This window comes from Hyla sarda, chromosome 3, assembly GCF_029499605.1.
Source record: "Hyla sarda isolate aHylSar1 chromosome 3, aHylSar1.hap1, whole genome shotgun sequence".
NCBI classification, from domain to species: domain Eukaryota; kingdom Metazoa; phylum Chordata; class Amphibia; order Anura; family Hylidae; genus Hyla; species Hyla sarda.
The window spans coordinates 375,832,451-375,852,478 of record NC_079191.1 but is presented as its reverse complement, the minus strand read 5'-3'; the positions used below and the strand labels follow the sequence as shown (position 1 = coordinate 375,852,478).

At 44.1% G+C, this 20,028-nt stretch overlaps 1 long non-coding RNA gene across 1 annotated transcript in view; it reads left to right on the top strand.

Annotated features, from left to right (window-relative positions):
- Positions 1–20,028, top strand: part of LOC130360832 (uncharacterized) — a 79,101-nt gene that overhangs the window by 18,160 nt on the left and 40,913 nt on the right. The gene's annotated exons all lie outside the window — the stretch shown is intronic.

The following is a 20,028-nucleotide window of genomic DNA, read 5'->3' as shown; positions in this document are numbered from 1 at the left end:
CATAGTGGTGCGGTGGGTGGCAATACCCAACACAGCCTGGAGTTGGCGGCAGCATGAGGAGACCATATAGTGGCATAATGACAAAGCCTGGGATTGGTGGCAGCATGAGAAGAACATATAGTGGCTGAATGACACAGCCTGGGGGTGGCGGAAGCATGATGAGAACATATAGTGGCTGAATGACACAGTCTGGAGTTGGCAGCAGCATGAGGAGAACATATAGTGGCTGAATGACACAGCCTGGAGTTGGCGGAAGCATGAGGAGACCATATAGTGTTTGAATGACAAAGCCTGGAGTTGGCGGCAGCATGAAATGATCATATAGTGGCTGAATGACACAGCGTGGAGGTGGCGGCAGCATGAGGAGACCATATAGTGGCTTAATAAAACAGCGTGGAGTTGGCGGCCGCATGAGGAGAATATATAGTGGCTGAATGACACAGCCTGGAGGTGGCGGAAGCATTGGGAGACGATATAGTGGCTGAATGACACAGTATGGCGGTGGCGGCAGCATGAGGAGAACATATAATGGCTGAATGACACAGCCTGGAGTTGGTGGCAGCATGAGGAGACCATATAGTGGCTTAATTACAGAGAGTGGAGGTGGCAGCAGCATGAGGACACCATATAGTGGCTAAATAACACCGCGTGGAGGTGGCGGCAGCATGAGGAGAACATATAGTGGCTGAATGACACAGCGTGGAGTTGGCGGCAGAATGAGGAGACCATATAGTGGCTGAATGACAAAGCCTGGAATTGGTGGCAGCATGAGGAGAACATATAGTGGCTGAATGACACAGCCTGGAGTTGGTGGCAGCATGAGGAGACCATATAGTGGCTGAATGACACAGCTTGGAGTTGGTGGCAGCATGAGGAGACCATATAGTGGCTTAATGACACAGCCTGGAGTTGACGGCAGGATGAGGAGAACATATAGTGGCTGAATGACACAGCCTGGAGTTGGTGGTAGCATGAGGAGACCATATAGTGGCTGAATGACACAGCATGGAGGTGGCAGTAGCATGAGGAGAACATATGGTGGCAGAATGAGACAGCCTGGAGCTGGCATCAGCATGAGGAGAACATATGGTGGGAGAATGAGACAGCCTGGAGGTGGCATCAGCATGAGGAGAACATATGGTGGCAGAATGAGACAGTCTGGAGGTGGCATCAGCATGAGGAGAACATTTGGTGACAGAATGAGACAGACTGGAGGTGGCAGAAGCAGAATCAGGAGTCCTGAAAGTGACCCGGTGACATAGTGGTGCGGTGAGTGGCAATACCCAACACAGCCTGGAGTTGGCGGCAGCATGAGGAGAACATATAGTGGCTGAAAGACACAGCCTGGAGTTGGTGGCAGCATGAGGAGACCATATAGTGGTTTAATGACACAGACGGGAGGTGGCGGCAGCATGAGGACACCAGATAGTGGCTTAATGACACAGCGTGGGGGTGGCGGCAGCATGAGGAGAACATATAGTGGCTAAATTACACAGCCTGGAGTTGGCGGTAGCATGAGGAGAACATATAGTGGCTGAATGACACAGCCTGGAGTTGGTGGTAGCATGAGGAGACCATATAGTGGCTGAATGACACAGCATGGAGGTGGCAGTAGCATGAGGAGAACATATGGTGGCAGAATGAGACAGCCTGGAGCTGGCATCAGCATGAGGAGAACATATGGTGGGAGAATGAGACAGCCTGGAGCTGGCATCAGCATGAGGAGAACATATGGTGGCAGAATGAGACAGTCTGGAGGTGGCATCAGCATGAGGAGAACATTTGGTGACAGAATGAGACAGACTGGAGGTGGCAGAAGCAGAATCAGGAGTCCTGAAAGTGACCCGGTGACATAGTGGTGCGGTGAGTGGCAATACCCAACACAGTCTGGAGTTGGCGGCAGCATGAGGAGAACATATAGTGGCTGAAAGACACAGCCTGGAGTTGGTGGCAGCATGAGGAGACCATATAGTGGTTTAATGACACAGACGGGAGGTGGCGGCAGCATGAGGACACCAGATAGTGGCTTAATGACACAGCGTGGGGGTGGCGGCAGCATGAGGAGAACATATAGTGGCTAAATTACACAGCCTGGAGTTGGCGGTAGCATGAGGAGAACATATAGTGGCTGAAAGACACAGCCTGGAGTTGGTGGCAGCATGAGGAGACCATATAGTGGTTTAATGACACAGAGTGGAGGTGGCGGCAGCATGAGGACACCAGATAGTGGCTTAATGACACAGCGTGGGGGTGGCGGCAGCATGAGGAGAACATATAGTGGCTAAATTACACAGCCTGGAGTTGGCGGCAGCATGAGGAGAACATATAGTGGCTTGATGACACGGTCTGGAGTTGGCGGCAGCATGAGGAGACCATATAGTGGTTTAATGAAACAGCCTGGAGTTGGCGGCAGCATGAGGAGAACATATAGTTGCTTAATGACACAGCCTGGAGGTGGCGGCAGCATGAGGAGACCATATAGTGGCTGAATGACACAGCCTGGAATTGGCGTCGGCATGAGGAGACCATATAGTGGCTGAATGACACAGCATAGAGATGGCAGTAGCATGAGGAGAACATATGGTGGCAGTATGAGACAGCTTGAAGCTGGCATCAGCATAAGAAGATATGGTGGCAGAATGAGACAGCCTGGAGCTGGCATCAGCATGTGGAGAACATATGGTGGCAGAATGAAACAGCCTGGAGCTGGCATCAGCATGAGGAGAACATATGGTGGCAGAATGAGACAGCCTGGAGGTGGCATCAGCATGAGGAGAACATATGGTGGCAGAATGAGACAGTCTGGAGGTGGCATCAGCATGAGGAGAACATTTGGTGGCAGAATGAGACAGACTGGAGGTGGCAGAAGCAGAATCAGGAGTCCTGAAAGTGACCCAATGACATAGTGGTGCGGTGGGTGGCAATACCCAACACAGCCTGGAGTTGGCGGCAGCATGAGGAGACCATATAGTGGCTGAAAAACACAGCCTGGAGTTGGTGGCAGCATGAGGAGACCATATAGTGGTTTAATGACACAGACGGGAGGTGGCGGCAGCATGAGGACACCAGATAGTGGCTTAATGACACAGCCTGGAGTTGGCGGCAGCATGAGGAGAACATATAGTGGCTTAATGACACGGTCTGGAGTTGGCGGCAGCATGAGGAGACCATATAGTGGTTTAATGAAACAGCCTGGAGTTGGCGGCAGAATGAGGAGACCATATAGTGGCTTAATGACACAGCCTGGAGTTGGCGGCAGCATGAGGAGAACATATAGTGGCTGAATGACACAGCCTGGAGGTGGCGTCAGCATGAGGAGACCATATAGTGGCTGAGTGACATAGCCTGGAGTTGGCGTTGGCATGAGGAGACCATATAGTGGCTGAATGACACAGCATGGAGATGGCAGTAGCATGAGGAGAACATATGGTGGCAGTATGAGACAGCTTGAAACTGGCATCAGCATAAGAAGATATGGTGGCAGAATGAGACAGCCTGGAGCTGGCATCAGCATGAGGAGAACATATGGTGGCAGAATGAGACAGCCTGGAGCTGGCATCAGCATGAGGAGAACATATGGTGGCAGAATGAGACAGCCTGGAGCTGGCATCAGCTTGAGGAGAACATATGGTGGCAGAATGAGACAGCCTGGAGGTGGCATCAGCATGAGGAGAACATATGGTGGCATAATGAGACGGACTGGAGGTGGCAGCAGCAGAATTGGGAGTCCCGAAAGTGACCCGGTGACATAGTGGTGCGGTGAGTTGCAATACCCAACACAGCCTGGAGTATGAGAATGCTTGGAGCTGACATCAGCATGAGGAGAACATATGGTGGCAGAATGGGACAGCGTGGAGGTGGCATCAGCATGTAGAGAACATATGGTGTCAGAATGAGACAGACTGGAGATGGCAGCAGCAGAATCAGGAGTCCTGAATTTGACCCGGCTACATAGTGGTGTAAAAGTTTTAGTGTGCACAAGTAAGTAATGAGGATTTGCATTACGTAAAACTTAACTTTTAATAATATGCTTAGGATAAAATATATGTACCCAGATGTTTTTTTGTTTTTTTTTATAATAAAAAAAAGGAAAGGTGTGCAAAAAACACCATGTGCCACCTACATGTGATGCAAAGACCTCTAAAAGGTGGAAGGGAACAACGTATGCTCCATTGTAACTGGTGGGGATAAAAATTTCCCCTGTAAACTTCGGGAGCGTGCAGGGACCAGAAAATTCAGCGCTCAATATTAAAAATTTTCATTCTAAATCCAAATTTTTTTTATTTTCACTTTTCTTTTTTAGCCCCATTTTTAATATTGAGTGCTGAATTTTCTGGTCCCTGCCCGCTCCAAAAAATGTAAAGACAAAAAAAATGTTAATGTTAATTTTTAAGCAGGGATCAATTTATGTGGACGGGCAGGGACCTAAATATGTAGCTAACAATAAAAGAAAATTTAGAAATGGGCCATTTAAATGTAAAAATACGTAGTACTACTACTCCTAGCATGGAGCAGACTATTCCATGATGGGAGCTTTAGTACCTGTACTAATAAACAGATCACAGCAGGTATCATTCCTTATACCCGATGCGATTGTCCTTTCTATTGCAGAGATGGAGCCGCTTTCTCCCACGCTCGCATCTCTGCACTATACTCCGGCCGGCAAATGATGTGAATAGAATTCACATCACTTATTCATATTTCCCACCAAGAGCTGTGATTGGCCAGATGGTTCCAGCCACTGAATAATAGGTACATATATGGCATATACTCACACTACAGTGGGACCAGAGAATAGCGGCCGGCCGCCCGCATCTATGCATTATACAGGACGATCACACTGGGTGTCAGAAGTGACACCCGCTGCGATCTGTCTATTAATGTAGGTACTACAGCTCCCAGCATGGAGCAGAGTGTGCTCCATGTTGGGAGCAGTAGTACCTGCAGTTAAGGGCAGATCACAGTGGGTGTCACTCCTGACATCCGATGCGATCATCCTATCTAGATGAGAGAAAGCCGCCCACATCTATTCATTATACAGGATGATCACAGCGGGTGTCAGAAGTGACACCCAGGGCGATCTGTCTTTTAGCACAGGTACAACTACTCCCATCATGGAACAGTCTGTTCTGTGCTGGGAGTAGTAGTACTACCTAAAAAATTGAAAAAATTTAGAAAAAAAAGTGAAACACACACACTTTATTAAACACACCATTGAAATACGTTACTAATAAAAATTTGCCGAGAATTTATTCGGATCAAATCGATTTTTTTTAAATTCGGCGAATCGGCTGCATTGAATTTTTTCACGGAGACAGGTGTGAGGTAGAAGCATTAAAGCTCGGCCTACAGCCAATTTGCATGGCTTCCGTGCATGCTTTAGCGCTGATCCCCCACACGTGTTCATGATGCATTATTTGGAATGAAATAAAGATTTTTCATTTCTACATTGTGGATGGACATTGTGAAAATGCAGCAAAACTATTCCCAAATTCCTGTAGAAAACAGAGTAGAAGCAAAGCTAGAAAGGTAAATTTCAGAACTTATGACCAGAATGATGTGTTCTTTTTCCCCTATTATTACAAAGCTCATAACTAGAGATGAGCGAACTTACAGTAAATTCGATTCGTCACGAACTTCTCGGCTCGGCAGTTGATGACTTATCCTGCATAAATTAGTTCAACTTTCAGGTGCTCCCGTGGGCTGGAAAAGGTGGATACAGTCCTAGGAGACTCTTTCCTAGGACTGTATCCACCTTTTCCAGCCCACCGGAGCATCTGAAAGCTGAACTAATTTATGCAGGATAAGTCATCAACTGCCGAGCCGAGAAGTTCGTGACGAATCGAATTTACTGTAAGTTCGCTCATCTCTACTCATAACTCATTTTATTTTGCAAGCTACGTTCCTCTATAATATCGTGTTTTGTTTTGAAAAAGTTTATTCTTAAAGCATAACTCTAATACTAGTCCGGCGGCAAGACACCTGTTTAAATTTCCCGGCAACTTGATAGCCCAGGACTTGCCCGAGGCTAAAGCAACCAGAATGCCCCATAGATGTGCATGGAACTTCTGACAATTCCGTATTCTCATCATTTAACCAGCAAGAAAGTCTCGGGCTTTGAAGTATCTTGCTGTTGTATCAATGTCGGAGTTACATAAATTTCTAATTTGAAGGTGCCTTGGTAGACTAGAAGAGGTCAAAAATATCTTACAGATGGGTCAGACCACCACCAAAGGTAATTTGTGGTTGGAATCCAATGATGTCCCTACTCCTAAAAAACCACCAATATCTTCCGACAAGCCCCATTAACTTGTCAGTAGATAAATTGAATTGAACAGCGCCCCTTAACGTACAATGTATGGTGGAGCTTTCATCCAGCCACATCAACAGTGATGAAAAACTAAGATCCTACCCTGCATGGTCCAAAGCGCTTTGGTCCCAAATTTTAGAAATCTAAAAAGTCATAATGACTTTTTCGGCTGTTTTTGTATAATGGGTGGAATTTTTGCAGTTTTTCTCAGACTCGGCACAGCTGCATAGAAACTACAATAACAAATAAAATAATCCAAAAGCTATTTTGCTTGGTTACGCAGACAATAATGTGCAAAATATGCTTGATCATGTTTTATCATATAAAATGTGACTCATCATTCCACCAGAATAGTGATGAAATGAAGTTATTAGACGACAAAGAAGTTCAGCGTGAGTCACCGTGACCTTCATGTGGTGGAGATGGTAACTGTGACACTGCAGAGTCATGACCACAGTTATAAATTACAGTCCCTTAGACTGCTCCGGGCACAAGGCTTTGAAGGCAGCTACTGCTTGTTAGAATTTTCATGCTGAGAACCACAAACCATTTATTAAAGCCACAGCAATTCCATCTTGTGTCTGTAGCTAAATCTGTAAATTAATAATAAATATAAAAGGGAGTTAGTAGAACCCCTTAAATATGGAGCATATCACAAAAGCTAAGAGACTGCCGTGACTTCTAATATTCTTAAAGGGGTTCTCCGCTGCTAGACATCTTATCCCCTATCCAAAGGATAGGGCATAAGATGTCTGATCTCGGGGGTCCCACTGCTGGGCCTCCTCCTCCCCCCGCGATCTCCCGCAGCACCTGGCATTCAAAACAAACGCTGAATTCCTGCGGCAGTGGTTGTGATGTCACAGCCACGCCCTCTCCTGAAATCATGTCACGCCCCCTCAATTCATGTCTATGGGAGGGGGCATGTCTTCTGACACGCCCCCTCCCATAGACATGAATGGAGGGGGAGTGGTGTGATGTCTTGAGGGGGCGTAGGCGTGACATCACAATCATGGTCTCTGGCTCCAAACTTTCTGAACAAAATTAGTTTTGTTTCATTTTGCAGCCCGGCCACATAGGATCAATAATAAAAAGCGCCATAGTACTCCTTTAAATACACACTACAGCTACTACAGCACATCTATTTTATTGGGATAAAAGGGATCTATCCACCATTGTTATAAAAACTTTATCCTTTTCAAAATTAGGATCTGCAGTTAAAATGTACCTGTTTTTTGCAGGTGACTTTTTAGGATAAACTGTCCTGTGTTTGTACAAGAGGAGTAGTACTGTTGGAAGAGACAAGCTGCTGTGATGTATCTTATACCTTGATTTACAAATCGATTGGGCATAAATCATTTGCTTAGAATTTTGGAAAAATTTGACAATTCTGAAACTTTTGAGATTAGGTTTGGACAAATTTCTCAAAATGGTGGATTTTGCAATTATCCCTACACAGTTGCACCTATCTTTCTTTGTCCATCATGTTTTATAGTGTACTGCTGCTAGGAACCCTACCCTGGACAGGATAAATATAAAATCTGAAATCTAGGAGACTGCGGAAACCCAGAACCCTTTCAATTTGGACCATATCATATATGATGGCTGATTCTAACCAAATGGAGCTGAAACCCAAATGGACTCATTCATATGTTTAAATATTGTGTCATTACCATGCTGTGTATGATGCCGGACCTGCCTGTCTTTCCCAACTGAGCATTGCCCTCCCTGTTAGTTGTACAGGATACTTCTACATCTTTAGGGCCATTTGTTCCTGGACATCACAGGATCTGTTGGGAGAAGGATAGACTATTTAGGTCAACGCCAATTGGGAATGATGAAGCATGGTGGCATGTGCTGGACAACAGAGTGGTCCAAGCAAGAATAACTGAGAAGGCCTGGCAGAGATGCTGAGAGAGAGAGTGACAGAATCCCCCCCCCCCCCCTATATCTCTATAGCACACCCTTAAAAGGAGCAGCAACCCAAAGGACATTATAGAACAGTGCTGAATAGTGTAAGTCGTGAATCAAACACTGTTATGGGATTAAACACTGCAGCTGCAGCTCTGTATTTGTGCATCACTCTGACTTCCTCTCCTCTTGATTTAGACATTAATGGGCAACAGGTTACCTGATCCCACAATAAGCTGATGGTCAATGTTGTCTCTCAAGACACATTTTTTAGTATGTTGAGAGTAAATGATTATTGTGAAATGATTGTTGGGGGGGGGGTGACTTATAAATAGAGAAGGAGGCTTTTTTTCTCTGATGAGATAGAAGGCACAGTTTCTTAAATGTACTTAAGTAAGCACTGTGTAATGCTACTTTTCTCTGTGGTGCTGCAAGGAAATCATGCCTTATGGCTATGTTTTCCCACAGATCACAGCTATTTGTTGCGATTTTTCATAGTTTTTTTTAGATGTTTAACGTCAGATGACCTGTGATACATTAAAAATACATAGAAAAATAAAGGCTCACAATTAATTTTACAGTTTAGCATTTTCCCAATAAAACATATCAAGTTTAAGATCCTTTTTCTCATATATTGATCAGAGGTCACCACTAGGCTTCACCCTGTCTAGAGGAGATGTGCTGTACCTCCTTATTACTTTGACCAACATGTAACTTTTGATAAGATCCATATTATCATTGTGTCATGTCTGGGCAGAGAAGGCGTGCACACTATTCTCGCCCACTTGCCTATCCCTGCCTACTTACGTACCCGCCCTAGGCTATGGGTCTGTAACCACGTTGACAGTCCCTCCCTAGACAAGTGAGGGGGTCAAAGTACAGTAGGGAACAGACAGACTAACAAAAACAAAATAAAAAAACACACACACAGTAAGTCAAAGTCCACTATCCGCGTCAAAAACCAGGAGTTGTCAAAGGACAAAATCACTGATACCAGAAAAGAGTCAGAGTGCGGAGCCAGAGGGTCAAAATGCCAGATATAACAGAAACAGTAGAAAGCTAGCTAGGAGTACAAACTGAGCTTTTTAGCAGGCAAAGACTGGGAGTAGACTGCCAGCTTATATGAAGCCAGAACCGGTGCTCCAATCAGGGTCAGCTGACCAGTCCAGAAAGCCGGGCATAACCCAGCAACAAAAAACAACAAATAACCTTTTAACCCTATAGGTTCTGACACATTGCATGTATGTATTTTTCTAGAAATAATGAATGTAAATTCTTGACCGAAACGTTATCTATGTATATTGGATTGCGGATAAAATAAAAATCACATTGCATAATTGAGTACCAACTTGTTTATTCTATCTGTCTAGAGGGCAGTCATCAAGGGACTAAGAGAGTCACCAGATGACTGTAGTCCTTGTATTGTATACTATGTGCATTGCTATTTGTCTGTGTTTTCTCTCTGAAGTACCATGGTACATTACTAATAAAGCATTCATTTATTTTGGATAAATTCCAAAAGCAACAATCCATAGTAAAAAAGGAAAAAAGGATTTCTGTTTTTCAGGCCTGACCCTAACATTTTTTATTCCAAAAGTTAACATTTCTCACGAGCGATGGGTAAAATTCCTTTATTAAAAGCTATGTCGGGTAGGGAGGGCAGACTACCAGCACTTAATCTAAAAGCTCCACCACTCTTAGATTAATCTCCCCTTATTATCTAGCCGATTCTCCATCATTAATCTTCATGTCAGATTGTGACACATCAACCTGTTTGATATCATAGACATGGCCTAGAGCTAGAAGTGAAGATAAATGCTGCCATTTTAAGGACAAACTGTTAGCGCTCCTGACATACCTATTTTAGTAAATACAAGTATTCCCAGTAAAAATAACAGTTCCACAGCATCTGTACTTAGAACTCTGAATTGTTCTTTATCTTCTGTTATTCCTCAATGAAATGCATGAATAAATAATCAGCTTTGTGTCACTATTCAGTAGGGTGGGTCCCTACACAGGTTGACATTGTCAGCTCTGATTTGTGCAGGGACACTCCCAATGGACAAGGAGAATGATACCACCCACTATTTTTTAATACAGACAAATGGCACAATGCAATTTCTAAGAAAAAGTGCCCCAGAACTGTATTGCCATGGGAAATATTTTTCTTCTAAAATATACATATCATATAATTTCCAACCTAAATCTTTGGGTCATTCAAAGTGTGTTTTGCTTGTGAACGTGAGCAGAGCTTGTAGCTTCTGGGCCCTGATGAAAAATCTGCAACAGAGCCCCATATGCCAATTATAATACTGGACTCTTATGGGGCAGATGTGTCTTGGGGCCCCCTTAGGCAACAGGGCCCCGGTGCAACTGCTATCTCTGCTATGCTCCTAAATGTAAGCTACAGTCTATCTTCTAACATTGTAGCTTTGTAAACTTTCTTCAAAATTCTATCTTCACACGGTGGAATGTCCACGCCGAATTCTGTAGAAATATTCCGCATGGACATTCCGCTGCAGCAGAGTCCCACTGATTTCAATGGGATTCAGCTGCACTGTGCACAAGGTGGAAATTCTGCAGCAGAAACATCTGGCCTATTCCGGCATCTGACGAAAGAATATACTTGTTTCTGCCGATTCCACTCAGAAATGCATTGCTGTCTAAGAGATGGCACATTTTGGAGCAGTCCTAGTGCCGGCCAGATCATTCATATGTGCGGCATATTTTCCAGATGGACATTACACACATTTTCGGCCGCGTGATTACAGCCTAAGGCTCGGTTCACATCTATGTTTGAAGCTTCATTAGGGGCCTTTGTCACAGATTCCTTTTAAAATCAGTAAACGGAGCTGGACAGACCCTAAGAGACCCAACTGACTTTAAAGGGGTGCATCATTTTACTGGATTATAACCAGACAAAACAATACTGGATGCATCATTTTTGGTCCATTATAAGCAGAATATGCAACAGAGGCTTCAAATGGACCCTCTTACATAGATGTGAACTTAGCCTAAAGTAAAAATGACCTAAAGTTAAAGTCCAAAGTTTCAGGTCCACTCGATCTTCAGCTGCAGGGTGGGGAGACGCAGGCTACACTGGGCGGTGGAGTTGCATAGGGAAACATATGTTCAGAGAAGTTCCATGCAAGATCTTTTTTGATTAACCGGACTTCAGTTCACGGAACTTTGCTGAAGGTGGTACGGTTGCCTTGACAACTGTACCCTCCAGTGTGGCCTGCGTCTCCCCTCGCTGGATCTGAAGACCGCCCCCTGCCATCAGTATCTTGATGGAACCCACCAATGTATAGAAACCTGAGAAACCACGAAAGAACACTCTACACGAAGACATTGATTTGCATATTTCAATAAAAAGGTGGAGATACTTGTGCAAAGGAAGAGTGGTGCAGTGGCCCATAGCAACCAATCAAATCTACCGCCATATTCTCACTTTTGTGACCTGTGTTTGAATAAATGTCAACATGGCTGATCACCTTGATCTTAAAGGGATTGTCTGGCAGGATAACATTTTAAAATAGTGGGACAGGCTGGGTTAAAGGGAAAAAAAAAAACAGCCCTCACCTACCACAAGACAAAACCTTTAAGGTCACAGTACTGCTGGTTCCTGCTGATCTAAGCTTCCTGTTCCCTCCCTATACAATAGGAAATGCGACTTGGCTTTGTTGGCACTTCCTGTATGGTTGACAAGTCAAAGGAAGCAGCAGTAATTGGGCACCATTGGCACAACAGCTGCAGGGGATCGGGGAAGGTGAGTCTCCTTTTTCTAAATTTATTTTTTATTTTTTAAACACCCCACTCCTTTAGAAAAAAAATGCGACCTGGCTTTGTTGGCACTTCCTGGACAGTTGACACGTCCAGGATGTGCCAACAAAGCCAGGTTGCAGGAAGCAGCAGTAATTGGGCACCATCGGCACAATAGCAGCAGGGGATCGGGGAAGATTAGTTTTTTGTTTGTTTGTTTTTTTAAAACACCACCACTCCTTAAGAAAAAAATAATAATAATTGCTGGAAAAACCCTTTAATTTAAATTTTTTTGTAGAACTGACCTGTAATGAGCGCACCTGACCAATCTGTGTATTCTTCTCTTAAAGGGGTACTCCGATGGAAAACTTTTTTTTTTAAATGAACTGGTGCCAGAAAGTTAAATTGCTAAGTAAATTATTTCTATTAAAAAAATCTTTATCCTTCCAGTACTTATTGGCAGCTGTATGCTACAGAGGAAATGCTTTTTGAATTTCTTTTTGTCTTGTCCACATTGCTCTCTGCTGACACCTTTGTCCGTGTCAGGAACTGTCCAGAGTAGCATAGATTTTCTATGAGGATTTTCTCTTGCTTTGGACAGTGCCTGATACAGGCATCAGGTGTCAACAGAGAGCACTGTGGACAAGACAAAAAAGAAATTCCAAAAGAAAAGAATTTCCTCTGTAGCACACAGCTGCTAAACAGTACTGGAAGGATAAAGATATTTTAATAGAAGTAATTTACAAATCTGTTTAACTTTCTGGCACCAGTTGATTTAAAAAAAAAAATTTTTATCCACCTGAGTACCCCTTTAAGACAGGTAAGAGTCTTTGAACAATCGGCAGCTAGTGGGTTCAAAGACTATATACTCAAAAAGTATTTTTTACATTTTCTTATGCTGCTGCCTTGTGCTATCATGTGCAAATGAATTAAAAAGAAAAAACTTACATTTTGCATTGACATAAGTATTCAGACCCTTTGCTATGACACTTCTCCCATCTCTCTGGTTCATCTTTGAGATGTTTTAGATGTTTTACTGGAGTTACCTGTGGTAAATTTAGTTGATTGGACAGGATTTAAAAAATAACAACCCATAGCTATATGAAGTCTCAAAGCTGACAAAGTATATTAGAGCAGAAACCAAGCAATGAGGGGAGGGAGAACTGCCTGTAAAGCTCAGAAACAGGATTCTGTGGAGGTACAGACATTGGGGGAGATTCATCAAGACCTCTCCATAGGAAAAGTTGCTGAGTTGCCCTTAGCAACCAATCAGATCGCTTCTTTCATTTTTCACAGACCTTTTCAAAATTGAAAGAAGCGATCTGATTGCTATGGCAACTCGGCAACTCAGCAACTCTTCCTCTGGACAGGTTTTTATAAATCTCCCCCAATGACACTACGCACACAGCCAAGACAACGCAGGAGTGGCTTAGGGACAACTCTGCAAATTTCCATGAGTGGCCCAGCCAGATCCTTGACTTAAACCCAATCAAACAACTGGAAAGACCTAAAAATGGCTTCCACCGATGGTAACCATCCAACCTGACAGAGCTTGAGAGGATTTGCAGAGGAAAATGAAGACTGGAGGCTGTAATAGCTGTCAAAGGATACTCCAGCACTAAGACATCTTATCCCCTATCCAAAGGATAGGGGATAAGATGCCTGATCGCGGGGGTCCCGCCGCGGGGGACCCCGTGATCTTCCACACGAACCCCGTTAGAATCAGCTCCCGGAGCGTGCTTGCTCCATTTCTGATTACTGGCGATCACGGGGACCGAGCATAGTGACGTCACAGCTCCGCCCCCGTGTGACGTCACGCTCCACCCCCTCAATGCAAGCCTATGGAGGGCTCCAAAGGCTTGCATTGAGGGGGAGGAGCGTGTCCCAGCGGCTGGACCCCCGCGATCATGGAATCTTATCCCCAATCCTTTGGATAGGGGATAAGATGTCTTAGCACCGGAGTACCCCTTTAAGCTAAGTCCTGAGTAAAGGGTCTGAATACTTTTGTGTTACATCAATTCAATATTTTAGTTTTTCCTTTTACTCCAGTGGAATTATTTTTTATTTATTTTTTTCAAATCATCTGGTACCAGAAAGTTAAACAGATTTGTAAATGACTTCTATTAAAAAAATCTTAATCCTTCCAGTATTTATCAGCTGATGTATGCTCCAGAGGAAGTTGTATAGTTCTGACCACAGTGTACTCTGCTGACACCTCTGTCCATGTCAGGGACTGTCCAGAGTAGAAGCAAATCCCCATAGCATACCTATTCTGCTCCGGACAGTTCCTGACCTGGACAGAGGTGTCAGCAGAGAGCACTGTGGTCAGACCGAAAAAAAACTACTCAACTTCCTCTGTAGTATACAGCAGCTGATAAGTACTGGAAGTAATTTAAAAATCTGTAAAACGTTTTTTCACCAGAGTACCTCTTTAAATTTGCAAACATTTCTATCATTCTGTTTTTACTTTGTCATTATGGGGTATTGAGTGCAGAACAATGAGAAAAAATCTGAATTTTATTTTATGTTGGCACAAGGCCGTAACATAACAAAATGGGAAAAAAAGTGAAACGGGTCTGAAGACTTTCCGAATGCATTGCAAGTCTCAAATAAGAAAATGCCATTGTGCTTCTGAGGACTGATGTGATGACAATCTCTGTAGAGTACCATGGCTATAACAATGCTATATAAGTAACAGCAAATAAATAAATATGTTCTAATCAGACGGCATTATGTCTGTTCCTACAGAAGATATATGAGCGTCCCATCGAATTTCTACAAACTTGTAGAATTTAAGGATCAGTGACATTAAAAGAAAAATGATGCTGTTCTGCAACCCTTATCTTCTGGCATGTGGCCTTTTTCTGCGTTACATTATCTACATTTACTCCCACAGGCAAATACTTCGAAAAAGGGAAGTTTGTCAGAATTTGCCTGAGTTAAAGGAGATGAGCAAAACCTCCTACTAAAATATTAGAAAAGAATCCTGACTAATGTATGTAAAGACTTGGAGTCATTCCACAAACCTAACCTACAAATACCCAGAAAATAGGAGACATTTAGGATATTCTATTTAAGGAACATTACTTTTATCCATATGTTCCTGTGATGACTATAGAAACACTACATCATCTGAAAGAGGCGTAACTTGTAGTTTCTGGGCCCCGATGCAAGATCTGCAAAAGGGCCCCATGTGTCAATTATAATACTGGTTTCTTATGGGGCAGATGTGGTTTAGGGCCCCCTTAGGTTCCAGGGCCCCGGTGTGACTGCTACCTCTGCACTTTCTATAGCTAAACCTAGGGACGGCTCTGCCTATAGGCAAAATAGGCAGCCGCCTAGAGCACACTCTTAATGGGGGAACCGTTCTGCCCACAGTAATACAGTTAGCCAGCATCTGAAGCGCCCACTCATCCAGCAAAACTCTGCCACCCCAGTAGTAAGGTGATTACATGAGAAGGAGGTTTGTTACAGTATGTCACCCCAGTAGTAAAACGATTACAGTGTGTCACCACAGTAGTAAGGAGATTACATGAGGAGGGGTTTGTTACAGTGTGTCACCCCACTAGTAAGGTAATTTCATGAGGAGGAGGTTTCTTATAGTGTGTGACCCCAGTAGTAAGGGGGGGGGGGGGGTCAAAGGGTGGAGCCAATGGGCAGGGTCAAGGGGCAGCAAAATTAGCTTTCGCCTAGGGTGGCAAAAATCATTGCACCAGGCCCAGCTACACCCCTGTCATCTGCCTTCCAGTCATACCCTAGATCAGTGTTTCTCAACCAGGGTGCCTCTAGCTGTTGCAAAGCTACAACTCCTAGCATGCCCGGAGTTGTAGTTTTGCAACAGCTGGAGGCCCTCTGGTTGGGAAACACTGCCCTAGAGAGTACAAACATTTAGAATGCTTTATAGGACCTACCTATAGTAAGGTTTGCTTACTATGCTGTACTATAAAGATTTCCATTCAATGGTGTTTTACAGTAGATTTAACTCCTTAAGGACACAGGACGTACCGATACGTCATGTGTCCGCTCCCGATCTATAACGCGGGGCCCCGCGTCATATCGGGTCGGTCCCAACCTCTAACAACGGCCGGGACCCGTGGCTAATGCGCGCGGCATTGATCGCGGTGCCGCATGCTATTAACCCTTTAGACGCGCGTTATAGACAGGGATTGGACTTAGGACGTACTCATACTCAGTGTACAGAGCCCTGCTTGTTCCAGTGTACAGAGCCATGCTTGTCCCCAGTGCACAGAGCCCTGCTTGTCCTCAGTGCACAGAGCCCTGCTTGACCTCACTGCACAGAGCCCTGCTGGTCCTCAGTGTACAGAACCATGCTTGTCCTCAGTGTACAGAGCCCTGCTTGTCCTCAGTGTACAGAGCCCTGCTTGTCCTCAGTGTACAGAACCCTGCTTGTCATCATTGTACAGTACCCTGCTTGTCCTCAGTGTACAGAGCCCTGCTTGTCCTCAGTGTACAGAGCCCTGCTTGTCCTCAGTGTACAGAGCCCTGCTTGTCCTCAGTATACAGAGCCCTGTTTGTCCTCAGTGCATAGAGCCCTGCTCGTTCTCATGTGTACAGAGCCTTGCTTGTCATCATTGTACAGTACCCTGCTTGTCCTCAGTGTACAGAGCCCTGCTTGTCCTCAGTGTACAGAGCCCTGCTTGTCCTCAGTGTACAGAGCCCTGCTTGTCCTCAGTATACAGAGCCCTGTTTGTCCTCAGTGCATAGAGCCCTGCTCGTTCTCATGTGTACAGAACCCTGCTTGTCATCATTGTACAGTACCCTGCTTGTCCTCAGTGTACAGAGCCCTGCTTGTCCTCAGTGTACAGAGCCCTGCTTGTCCTCAGTGTACAGAGCCCTGCTTGTCCTCAGTATACAGAGCCCTGTTTGTCCTCAGTGCATAGAGCCCTGCTCGTTCTCAAGTGTACAGAGTGCACACTGAGGCAGGGAGATTGAACAAATGTATTTATAAAATGCTGATAGAAGGAGACACAACTTCTGACTGCACTACATGTACTATACGTCTGAAGCGTCATTATATTTGGTTTTATGTTTTAATCTCTGTAATCATTATAATATGTGCAAGTAATACACCACTGATCTGGATTCATGACCTAGGAAGAAGTGGAAAAAAACCGAAGTTAATAATCGTATGTCCTTGTAAGCTCCAGAGAGAAACGTCATCTGTAATAATGAAAGAAATGTTACACGTTGTCGTGGTGTTTTTACTGTGGCTGCAGCTTTGTCATTAATGCCGCTTGTGTTTTGCTACCCGTGTAAAGCATTTCTTTAGGGTCTGTTCCAGCCTCAGACCTGCATGTGACCACATGTAAATGTCTACTTTTATGGGCCTGTAATTTCAATGTTTTTTAAACCATATCGCTGGAAGGCACTGAGTGATCTGAAGCGGAAAAGCTCGGTCAACTTCTAATCGTTTAGAGGTAGTTTATTTGCTATTTCTGAGTGGGTTCAGTTCCTGTGAAGGGATTTTTGCCTTTAAAGTCCAGCATTCCCGATAAGATCTTCTCACTTAATTAACCCTTCAGGCCCTGTGAACAGATCTCATTAAAAAATTACCTCACACATTGTATTTTAAGGACCTTATGTTACTCTCTTCTATCTCATTCCAAGACACAGCAATCTAAAACATGTGCATTAGGAACATTACAAACAATTTAAGGATGTATAAGATTAGTTAAGATACACGGACAAATGTTTGGGTATGGCACTTATAATATCCAATATAAATATCATAGAATCTACTTGTAATATGCACTGTGGTGGAACTTAAAGGGGTACCCCCTGAGTTTTAAAATGTTACCCCTATCCATTGAATAGGCAATAAGTGTCTGCTCGTGGTGGCGGGGGTCGGTGCTTGTGGACCCCAAAAATTTGCAGCAGGGAAACTCGGTCCCTATTCTGGAGCTTGCAGGGGGGTCCTTTCCCTGTGGATATAGGATATATTTTTAAATGGTGGAGTACCCTTTTTATGGACTGTCTAGACATATGATCAAAAATTATATTTAAGGCAGTAATTACAAGGGATGATCACCTGCTATATACTGTATTTTCACCCAATCTTTCAGCTCTCCTTTAAGGCAGAGCTGTGATCTGTCTGCCTTATCATTGGCTCAGGTGGCTGCTCTCTTTCTCCACCTGCAGATCTTCTTCCTTAGACTTGCCACTGTGTCAGAGCACAGATATCAGAGCAGACATCAAGTTTATATAGAATAAGTACAGGTCACTATACTACCATGCAGGAAACTACCAGACATGTACTAAAGCAAATAAGGGTTAGTAAAAGTCTGGGGAATGTAATTGGAGGGGTATTCCAACCATAAAGGTCCACAGGATATGCCATAAAAATGTTGGAGCTTCCTAACGTCACCGCTGTTGCTTCTCTGCTGGTTTCCACTGGTAGCAAACAGCAGCGGTGATATCAGGAAGCTCCCCCCATGCTCCAAGTCAGCCCCCGAATGAAAGATAAAGGGGAAGATAACGGGAGAACCGAAGCACGGAACGGGACCAGGTAAGTATAATTGTCACCAGTGTCACCTGCACTACTTGTCTGAACCGACAGGTTAGTGCAGGTGACACTGATGACAGATTCCCTTCAAAACATTTTTGTACATTAATTGGGAGCTCTATTTGTAACTAAATATTTTGTGAAGATATTCACACATCCCGTCATACAGTATATTTGTATATCTAATGAAATACAATAAGCTGGCAGGCTACCATCCTGATGGTCAGCCAGCAATGAAAGGTATCGGTCTCGGTATATGTATGTCTAATATATTTTTTTCATGTAAGGCTTCAAGTACATGAGTGTAATACAGCTCCATGGACCTCTGAAATAAATGGGGTTGTAATATGCTATGGTATGCCCCACTGTACAACAATACATCCTTGATGCACACAGAGGTATTTTTATTATGATTATTATTATTATTATTTGTATTATTTATTTGCATGTTCATTCATTAATGTACTAGCTGAGTACCCGGCGTTGCCCGGTTTTTCCTTCCTAATCCTTGTTGGTTAGGAAAATCAACAAAGGAGGAAGCTTTTGACTTAATATCCTGTCCTCATATATTGCTGTCATATCCCAACCCCATATCCCATCCTCATATCCCATCCTCATATCCCAACCTCATATCCTGTCCTCATATCCAGTCATCATATCTCAACCTCATATCCTAACCTCCTATCCTGTCCTCATATCTCGACCTCATATACCCTCCTCCTAACCCTGTCCTCATATCCCATCATCATATCCCGACCTCATATCTTGACCTCCTATCCCGACCTCCTATCCAGTCCTCCTATCTCAACCTCATATCCTGTCCTCATATCCCGACCTCCTATCCCGTCCTTATATTCTGTCCTCATATTCTGTCCTCATATCTCGACCTCATATCCAGTCCTCATATACATCCTCATATCCCGTCCTCAAATCCTGACCTCCTATCTCAACCTCATTTCCTGTCCTCCAATCTCGACCTCATATCCCGTCCTCATGTCCCGACTTCATATCCCGACCTCATATACCATCCTTATATCCCATCCTCATATCCCGTCCTCATATCCAGACCTCATATCCCGACCTCATATTCTGTCCTTATGTCCCATCCTCATATCCTGTCCTCAGGTGGGGCTGATTTGTGATGAACATATTGTAAGCTGAAAATAGAAAGGGATGTGGCTTTGTGGGACTGGGCGTGATTTGCAAGCCAGACCGATGCACAAAAAGGGTAGATAATCAAAGGGGTGGGGCTTAAACAGTGGGTGTGACTTTGTGAGATGGGGTGTGGCTTGCATGCCGGATTGACACATTCACCAGGAGATGCAGAGCGGAGCTTGTGGAGTAAGGTACTGGAAGTCCCATATACTTGCATGGGACTTGAAACAAAAATCCATCTTTTCTATGTAGGGTGTAGGTATGGGACAATTTAACTATCATATCTTTTTAGTTGACATATAAGTAATATGTGTACCAGGTATTATTGAAATATCTCCAGCCGTACAGAAGTTATGTGGGAACATACATT